The sequence below is a fragment of the Podarcis muralis genome, chromosome 15, assembly GCF_964188315.1.
Source record: "Podarcis muralis chromosome 15, rPodMur119.hap1.1, whole genome shotgun sequence".
Taxonomy (NCBI): Eukaryota; Metazoa; Chordata; class Lepidosauria; order Squamata; family Lacertidae; genus Podarcis; species Podarcis muralis.
This window is the reverse complement of record NC_135669.1, coordinates 31726206-31736431: the sequence shown is the minus strand read 5'-3', so window position 1 is coordinate 31736431 and position 10226 is coordinate 31726206. Positions and strand designations below refer to the sequence as shown.

The following is a 10226-nucleotide window of genomic DNA, read 5'->3' as shown; positions in this document are numbered from 1 at the left end:
GTCTTTCTAGGCCTCTTCTCTCCACCCACACTGCCTCTTATTTAGAAATTAAGGCATACCACACAATGTAAGTTTTTGAATTAATACAATGAATTTGAATTAATATATTAATTGCACCATTGCCGAAAAATATGCACAAACGCCAAAAAAAACCAAAGCCACACTTTAAAATACCAAGAACACTTATTTCTGACTGCAATCAGGTTTTCTCCCCCCACCCCACCCCAATTTTAATTTTTATCATCCAAAACACTATCTTTTCTCTTACCTTAAAGAACCAAGTAGTCTACCTGAAAGACACGACAGTTTCACATGAGCCAGACCACATCAGAGCATAGTTTGCAATGCATGGCTCAGTCCTGAATATGTGAAGTAATAGTATCTGCTCATGTGCAGAATGCATCCCACCTTTGAGTAATAGTAATCAGCTTCTCATGTATGAAATTAAGAAGAATATCTTCCAGGTCTGAGGAAGGAGGAGGAGTCCGTCGCTGTGATATCCAAATAGGCTCAGAGGCCAAACTTCATTTTAAAAATTTGCTAAGCAACTCAGAAAAAAAGAAACAACGGCACCAGCTTTTTTCCTCCTTTCAGCATTCAAGATATTCTGAACTTGAACCAGGAAGGAGTGGGGGCTTCTTTGAAGCAAATCCACAAACCTTTTCTGGAAATAATGTGGAATTCCACGTTCCTCTGATTTACCTGCAGCAGCAGCAGCTTTTAATGAGTGAATGCAGGTAAATAGTAGCACCAAGGTTGTGGGGTATGCTCCCTGCTGAAATCAAGGAGCCCCCATCAGTGTTGGCATTCCACCAGCTTCTGAAGACAAAACTTAACTTTTTATTTTATCCCTTTAAGTGGGGGGTGCTTCAGATGTTACGCTTTTTAATTGTTTGTTTTACTGTATATTTTAATTAAGGATGTCTTTATGCCCGAATGGATTTATTTATTGTGTATTTTAATTATGTATTGATTTTGTAGTTCCAAACCACTTAGAATACATTTTTGCATGTAAGTGGTATAATATAGTAGTCATCGTTGTATACAGACCGTTCTCCTAAGAATCAAGTAAGGTTCCAGTCCTCATGGAAGGGCTGATTTAAACAGGGACATAGGAAGCTCCCTTATGCCCCGAGTCAGCCCTAGCTTGAAGATGTCTGGGGTTGAACCTGAGACCTTCTGCATGCAAAGCAGACGCTCTACCAACTCTAGGATTCCAGTTCTGTGGTTCTGAAGAGAGGGCAGATAGAAACAGGTTCACAGGCCTTCTACTGAATCAGTCTCTTGGCCCATCTAGCGCAATATTGGCTGCATTGACGGGGGGCAGCTCTCCAGGGTTATAGGCAAGGTGATATTTCCCAGCCTTGCTTGGAGACGCCAGGACTTGAACCTGGGACCTTGTTGCATGCACATCAAGTGCTCTACCACTCAGCAAAGGTCCTTCCCAAAACAGATCAGGCTTGGTAAGTGACAGGCTTAAAAGCAATGCAGCAAATTTCATTAACTGGGCAATTGATTTGAACCCGGGTCTTCTCGGTCCCCACTATACCACACCTGTTCTCCTGACATGCCCATTTAAATAGATTGGCTTCTCTCCCCACCCCCCACCCCGAATCAGTGGCATAACCAAGGTATGGATTGAATGCTGGAGGGAAGCAGGTCTGGGCTTGGGCAATTCCTGGATGGGTGACATGCTCAGAGGCCCCATGATGGATGAAAGGCAGGGCAGAAATTATAAAAAAAAACCACCAGCAACAACAAAGAGAGAAAATGTAACACAATTCCTGGAAGCAGGAAGGGTGGGTCATGTATGAAATTATGCATGGAATATAAATTTTTGCATGGTTTGGCGAAAGCAGATACGGAAGTTTTTCCTTCCCCTCTAACAATGCTAGAGCTTGTGGACATCCCCGGAAGCTGAATGTTTGAAGATTGAGGACTGATCAAGGAAAGGACTTCTTCACGCAGCACATTGTTAATTTGTGGAACTCCCTCCCGCAGGAGGCAGCAATGGCTGCCAATATGGATGGGTGGCTTTGAAAGCGGATGAAACAAATTTGTGGAGGAGAAGGCGGTCCTTGGCTACTAGCCACAATAGCTATGCCCTGCCTCCACGATCGGAGGCAGCAATGCGTCTGAATACCAGGTGCTGGAAACCATAGATGGGGAGAGGGCACCTGGTTGGCCACCGTGAGAACGGGATTCTTGGCCTGATCCAGCAGGATCTTCTTATGCTCACCTTCCTAAATACCCTGTGGCTGAAACACTCCCTCTGTACTGGCTGAGAATGCATGGAAAGCTCTCTTCTGACAGCATCATCCAGCGACCCTGTAGGCACCCTATAGCACCCACAGCTGGTCTGACGTCCTTCTGAGCTTTATGGCCCCAATCCACGCCTGCTGCTAAAGAGAAACTCACAGGGGTGGAACTGTGAAGCCTTTAGCTGTTTTCTCTCTCTGTGTGCCTCTCTCTCTCTCTCTCTCTCTCTCTCTCTCTCTCTCTCTCTCTCTCTCTCCAGAACATGTCAGGCTTTGTGACCCTGTGGATCTCCTGCAATCAGTAGCAGGAGATTTCCAACCCCCCCCCCCTTCTCTCTATCCTCACACATACACGCACACAGAGGCTGTTCTCTCCATCCAAGCTGACTTCCCTGCATTGCAAGAAAATACAGGAAGGGGGGGTGGGGAGGAGAAGAATCTATTTCTCATTTTTGTTGGAGGGGGGGAGGAAATTTTTTAAAAAGCCCAGATCAGAGGAGAGAGAAATTGTTTCAACTGTAGAACCAGCCTCCTTCCCTTTACCATCGCAGGTTTCGTTTTACCAGATTATTATTTTTTGCCTCCAAGTAAGCGCTGCAGCCCCCCAGTTCTCTGCAATATATATATATATTATACACCGATCAGAGCTGCCCCCTCCCCCAACAACTCCAAAACCTTCCAAGATCTGCGTGAGGATACTGAATGGAATATCTTTCCTTCTCTGCAACCAGCAGGCACCCCCCGTTTTTTCAAGGATTTGGGACCCATCACTGGAGACACTGCCTGGGGGGGCGAGTGTCCTTGGCCTCCTCGTCATCTCTGCAAGGTAAAGGGTGGGCTTTGGGGTTGGGGTGGGTGGGAGGAAGGCGGCGAGGGGGAGGGGGAGGGCTCCCCCTTCCCGAGGGGCGCCCCTCTATGGGGAGGTGGAGCAAAGGGCGCTGCACAGGTGAGATTCACCAGATGCACCTGTCCTCTGGACTCAGCGCAGCAGTGACGGGTGGGAGGATTCTAGCTGATGCTCAAAGTTAAAACCGTACACCTGGAAGGAGTTGATGGGTAGGGATTGTTATTACTCTCTCATCAGGATCGGTGGGAGAGGGGGATTTAGGGCCAAGGACCTAGTTTTGGGGGCCCTCCCCAGAAGCCAAACCGGGGAGTCCCGTGACTGTGGCTACCTGTTCAGCCAAGGAAACTCATACCTGTTTCCACAGATGCTGCACCTCCCTGCTTTCTCCAAAACCATCACTTTCTTCAAAGGGGGTCTTGTGCCCCCAGCTGTAGCGTGGTGGTACAATTACTCTGGCCATCACAGAAGAGGTCCGTGTGGAAGTCAAGGGGTGGGTCTTGTGTGGATTTCAGGCTGCTCAGTTTCCCTGCAAGCATAGAGAAGACAAGAGAGGCCTTCACTCCTGCCACATGAAGCCCCATCCCTCAATTCCGCTGTGATGCTCGCCAGCCCAGCCCTTAAACCGCAAGCGGGTTATCACACAAGGCCTGCTGAGTCTCCCCTGACCTCTTGAGCGGGCGCATGGCACATCTTGAATTCCCTTCCTGGGTTGCCAGAGTGGCACCCCCGACAAACACACACTACCCCCCTCCCTGCGCATGGTGTGATGGGCCACATGGTAGCTTGCGTGTGGACAATATGCTCGGCACACTGTGCATGGAGGGGCATGTGGGTGGGCATTTACCGCCCACATGTTGGGGCCGAGATGTTGTGTGTGTGGGGGGGTATAATTTGCTGTCACCATAACACATGTAGATGAGTTTGCTCTTTGGGGTGAGGGTCTGTCTGAGATTGTCAGGTGCATTCAGTTTGCCCCCCGCCCCCCAAAAAAGAACAACTTTGGGCCCTTGGCACCTATGTGACAGGTATGGCCATAGCACCTGGTTTGCAGGCATCCCAGACATCTCTAGGTAGGGCTAGGTGGGACTCCTGTCTGAAATCCTGGGGAGCAGCTGCCAGTCAGTGTAGACAGTATTGAGCTGCGTGGTCCAATGTGCAGATACGAGACAGTCTCCTATGTAAGTGCTGTTCTGAACCCTTATACTGAGTCAGAGTGCTGCTCCATTAGCTCTTTAAATTCCTGCACTCTCAAGCACTCCGGGGTTTGAGACAAGTCTCTCAACGTAAGGGCACCCCAAGAGCCTGGCTGCTAGATCAACCCCATGTGGGCCCATGGAGCCTAGCACCCTGTTCTCACAGTGGCCAACAAGATGCCTCCTTTGGGAAGCCCTCAACCAGGGCTCAAGAGCAGCAGCACCCTCTCTCTAGTCTGGGATAGCTCAGTCGGTAGAGCATGCGATTCTTAATCTCAGGGTCGTGAGTTCGAGTCCAGCGTTGGGGAAAAGATTCCTGCATTGCAGAGGGTTGGACTAGATGACCCGGTGGTCCCTTCCAATTCTATGATTATGACATGCTCTGCACTTATAAGAAATCGACCTGTTAGTGTGGCAGCACCCACATTTTGGAACTGCCTGCCTGTTGACATCAGACAGGGGCTTTTCCTGCACTCCGTTTGGTGCCTGCAAAAAACATTTTTATTTAGGCAAGCCAAAAACAGCAAAGAAATGTTTTCTGGGCAAACCAGAGATGTACATTTAAAAGCATAATTCCTCCTCCTCACAATGCTCTGGACATCATGCACTTTCAGTCTCTCTGTGTGTGTCTCTGTGTATCTGTTTACCAGGCCGCGCATGCTGCCTTCACACACTGCTGCCACAGATCAGCTGACAAAATGTGGCAGCCTCCGTTTGTGAGGATCCATGTGCTCCGGAGGCTGCGCATGGATGGGCTGCCAGGACGGGCGTGTGCTTGTCTTGTCATCCCTGCATATGCACACCTAGCGGACAGGCTGTTCGCTGGCATGCAGGTGTGGGCCTCCCAAACTTTGGGGCTGTTCTACACACACATACACACTGGAGCTGACTTTTGGGTGCAGGTTCTCGATGTGGAGAGACTGACTAACTCCAAAGCAGCTCACTCCAGAGTCCAGAATGCAGTTCATAAACCCAGGGTGGGATCAAGTCCTTTAGAGACCCTAAACACTGGAGATATTAGGCATGCCAGTCTCTGGAAACTGCAGGAGGGGAGAGGGCTGCTCTTGTGCTCAGGCCTGGCTAGCCGATTTTCCAGAGGCGTCTTGATTGTGAGTGTGAGAACAGGATGCTGGCCTAGAGGGGCCACTGGCCTGATCCTGCAGGCAGGCTCTTATCTCCTCGTGTTATGAGCAAAAGGCAGTCAAGCTTCTGAGTTTAAGAGGGAAAGAAGGATTAAGGAGCACACCACAGAGGTTTCTAAAAGTGTGCATGGTGTGAGAGAGATTGAGGAGGGAGAACAGACTTTTCCTCCGTCCCTCCATCCTGCTGCAACTTGGCTGGCTGCAGACTCAGGATGAAATAACTTATTCAGCAGCACACAATTGCTCTGTGGAATTTGTTATCAGGAGCTGTGGTGAGGGCCTTCAGCTTGTATAGATGCATTCTGTTTATTTTCATTAACCGTTTCTGCACCACTTTGGGAGGCAGTAACGCTTCTGAGTACAGTGGTACCTCAGGTTACAGACACTTCAGGTTACAGACGCTTCAGGTTACAGACTCCACTAACACAGAAGTAGTACCTCAGGTTAAGAACTTTACCTCAGGATGAGAACAGAAATCATGTGGCGGCAGCGGGAGGCCCCATTAGCTAAAGTGGTACCTCAGGTTAAGAACAGTTTCAGGTTAAGAAAGGACCTCCGGAACGAATTAAGTTCTTAACCCGAGGTACCACTGTATCAGTGGCTAGAAGCTGCAGGAGGGGAGAGTTCTCTCCTGCTCAAATCCTGCTTGCGGGGTTTCCCAGCAGAGGCATCTGATTGGCCACTGTGAGAACAGGATACTGCACCAGGTGGGTCGCTGGCTCTTGTTACACGCCCCCCCCCCCCCCGTGGTTTATACAAATGTCGAAACAGTGTAGTAGTGATGGTGGCAGCAAGCGTGACAACAACAAAAGTTGCTTGGAAAGGGACCAAGGCAAATTCATAGGGGAGGATAGGCCTACCAACCACACCTGTTTGCTTTGATTGCCAGCATCCAGAGACAGGCTGCAATCTGCCTCTGGTTCCCAGCTGCCGGGTGACAGACAACAAAGAAGGCCTGTTGCCCTTGCACCCTGTTTTACGGGCTCCCAGCAAACCTCTGATTGGTCATTGTGAGCAACAGGATGCTTGGAAATCTGGACCTTCTGTCTGATCCAGTGGGGCTGTTCTTAGCTTGGGCCGAGGTCTCTCTTCTTTCCAGATGCTCGCCATCTTCTCACAAACTTCCAAAAATACCCCTCACCCCTGGATCTGCCAGGTGGGCCTTCCCTCTTCCCTTGAGGTACTGCTTATTCTCCTGTTGCGGTGGGAGTTTGGGGAGTCTTGCAGAATCCCAGGTGCCCTTGGAATCTTTGAATTCCCCCTGGGCATAAGCCTTCTGCTAGGATGCCAGATACCAGCCTTGGCAGCGGAGAGTCAATGCAGACTTTAAAAGTTGGAGGGGGTGCGAGGAGCACCGAAGGTATTTCGGGAGATCTGCTGCTGGGTTGTCCAAAAAGCCCCATCGCAAAGCCGGAGTTAGCTTGGCAATCTAGCTTTTGTCAAAAGAAAAAAAAAGAGGTCGTTTTCATCCCTTGGAAAAGAGGGGGAAAGGAGGACACAGGTTTACATAAGATTTGCATGTGCTGATTTATATGCATAGATGCAAAATTAGAAAGCAGGGCTGTGATTTGAATAGGAACACAAGCCGTCTCACCCTAGTGGGGAAGGCTGTGGGCAGGTGGCCTGCGGGTGCCTCCTCACTTTGCGGTATAGGTGCTCACTGTGTGTGGGAAAACGAAAGCCTCTGCACCACCAACCCCCACCCTTGGCGCTTCTCCCTCCTTAAGGTTCTTTCTCTTTAAACTGAACTCAGAGCAAGTGACCCTTCAAACACAGGACCCCTTCAAACAGAGGACGGGGAGGGGGGCAGTCCAGTGTGACCTGGATTCTTTGGCAGAAGGAAATTCCATTTATGTTTGCAGACTAGAAGAAAATGTAAACATGTGCACATATATGTATATTTAGGTAAAGGAGCCTTGGACAGTTAAGTCCAGTCAAACTTGACTATGGGGTGCAGTGCTCATCTCTCATCAGATATGTCTGTCAATTGATTGATTGATTGATCGATCTGTCGCACACTTGTAATCAGCAGCATTTCAAAAGTCCAGAGGGACAAGTTAGTGCCCTGAGCAGCTTGGAGTCTAAACCAGCCTTTGCTTCCCTGTTGACCTCCAAAATGTTTTGGACTACAACTCCCATCGGCTCCCAATGGGAGTCATAGTTCAGAACATCTAGAGGGCATCACAGAGGCTGCCTTATATTGCGTTGGTCCATTGGCCCATCTAGGACACAGCCTGCCACTGATTTTCTCTCTCTCACTTACTCTTCAACTGTTCTACTCATCCCAGAATCCCACCCCGGCTTCTGACTGGATCCTGGGATGTTTCATTTTGGCTCCCGCGATAGCGTGGCTCCAATAGGCGCCCATTTGGGGAGGCCATGCTCTCTCGCCAGTCACCTGGCTCCCATGAAAGTGTGGCCCTCAAAATCACCCATTTTGGGGAGTGTGGCCCTGAAAGGAATGTTATGATTTTCCTCTGCAACATGTTGGAGGGAATGCTCTCATAAGAAGGTAGGAGGGACCTGGCAACTGGACCAGGCCCAAGGCCCACCTTCTTGAGTCCAAATGCCAGTGATGGGTGTAGCTAGAGACACAAACAGTTGGAGCATCAAAGGTGAAATAATTATTATTATTATTATTATTATTATTATTATTATTATTATTATTATACCGCCCTATACCTGCAGGTCTCATGGTGCTTACAACATAAACTCACAATATAAAAACACAAATACATAATAAATTTTACCTTTCTGCAGCCAGTTTGTTTCAGCACATACTCACCACAACTCCTGCCCTCTATCCAGACAGATAAGAGGCATTATTGGAGTTCAAGGACACTAAGGGGGGGGGGTGTTGGCAGGGTCAGTAAGGGGTGTGGCTGAGGAGGGGTTTGGCCTGCAAGGAGGTGTCCCAAGGGCCAGATAGAGTGGTCTGAGGGACCGCATTTGGCCTGCAATTCCCCATCTCTGACCTATAGCAAGGTCGGGGACCCTGTGGCCTTCCAGATTCCAGACTCCAATTCCCATCATCCCTGACCACTGGCCATAGTGGCTGGGGCTGATGGGAGTTGGAGTCCAAAGGCATCCGCTGTGCCACAGATGTTCCCCACTTCTGAGCTACAGACAAGGGCAGAGAGGGGTGTGGGAAATATTTGAACTGCATGACGGGAGTAGTTAAAGGGAACTGAAAGTGAGCGGCTACCCATTCAGAATCCCAGCCCTTAGACTCCACTGTGGAAAGGGAGATTCTTGGAACTGTAGAGTTTTATGGATTTATACAGAGCAGGCGAGAGCAGTTCATTCCAGCGGCCTCCTAAATTAACACGTCGCTGACTTGATTGCATCAGAAAGATCTGTACAAGCAGATTACATTAAGCACAGAGGCAGCAGTGATAACACCAGGAGTTTAATTAACTTCAGCCGGGCTTGTATTTTTTGAAATAAATATCAGGCATTGCAAGGTGTGGCAGAGTCAAGAGGGATGGAGCAGGGTTGCCACCTTTTCCTCCGCCGGTGCTCCTGTGCAGGTATTCCACAGGTGAAGTATGCCCTAGAGATGCAGAGGTGTTACCAATTTTACTTCTGCCTGCCTGGTAGGTGTCAATGAAATTGGGTCGCTGCCCCAAAGGAAGGAGTGTCCACTTCTTGGCTTCTTCCAAAGTTTGATTACGAAACTTTTATTCATTTGAGATGGGGGTAGAGAATCTGTAGTCCTCGCACCTGTAAGACTACAACTTCCATCAGCCCCAAGCAGCATGGCCCATGGTCAGGGATGATGGGAGCTGTAGTCCTTCCACATCTGCAGGGGCACAGGTGCCCCCACTCCTGCTTTCATATATTTGTATCCCACTTCTGAGGAGAATTCGGCACTCCATTTGTCGCCGAGTTGTAGTTCAGAATCTCCTCACAAAGCATCAAACATTAGTGGACAGTAGCCCGACAAAAACCTCTTTAATTATAGAAATTTAACAAATAAATAAAGGTCTTCAGCCTTTTAAATCATGCCAAAAGCATTGGAATTAGTCAGCGTGTTAAAAAACCACAGTCTACCTAGCACAGATGATAAGCAGAATAAAACAGCACTGCTGTGTCAGCAGCCCACCTAAAAACCTCCCCACATCCCACCAATGCGGGGCCACCCCCAGGCAGTCTCTGTCCGATTGGGTCACTTTGCACGCGGACAGGGCCTCAAATACAAATCCATTCGTAAAGCATGGGTAGGTTGGACATCCTCCAGATAATGCAGCCCCATACAATTTAGGGGAGGTGTGGGGAACCACACACCCAGAGGCCAAATGCGGCCCTCCAGGTCTTTCTGCTTGGCCCTCGGTACTTCCTCCCCGGCACTGCATCTCATCTTGAGCGTTCTTGCCTGGCCGACATGTGCCTATTGCTTTCATAAGACCAGTTGCGGTGTTGTTTGTTTCTTGTTCACTGCCCACCTTTCATCCAAAGTCCTAGGGCACGTTACAGCAATTAAAACACTATATTAAAAAGGGTTTTGCATAACTTATAATCACAGAAATAAGGTGGGTCCTCAAAATATACACCTCAACTGCAAAAGGCCAAGGCCAAAATCCTCAGGAAGCTGTACAGATGCACCTCTGTGGAGAGGGAGTTCTACAGCTTAGGGGCCACCCCAGAGAAGGCCCTCTCTCCCAAGCCTCTGAGGGCAGAGGAGCTACCCAAAAGGCCCTGCCTTTGCCAATCTCAGCATCGGAAAGGGTCTGTAAGGAAAGGAAAGGTCTTTCAGTTATTGAGAAGGTGTCAGGCTGGTTCTTGT

At 49.1% G+C, this 10226-nt stretch overlaps 1 protein-coding gene across 1 annotated transcript in view; it reads left to right on the top strand.

The window, feature by feature from the left end:
* The first annotated feature begins 2595 nt into the window (after window positions 1-2595).
* Window positions 2596-10226, top strand: part of RASL10B (RAS like family 10 member B) — a 28988-nt gene continuing 21357 nt past the window's right edge. The window contains exon 1 of the mRNA XM_028708672.2: window positions 2596-3084. The gene's annotated coding sequence lies outside the window, so the exon portion shown is untranslated. The remainder of the gene's footprint in view (window positions 3085-10226) is intronic.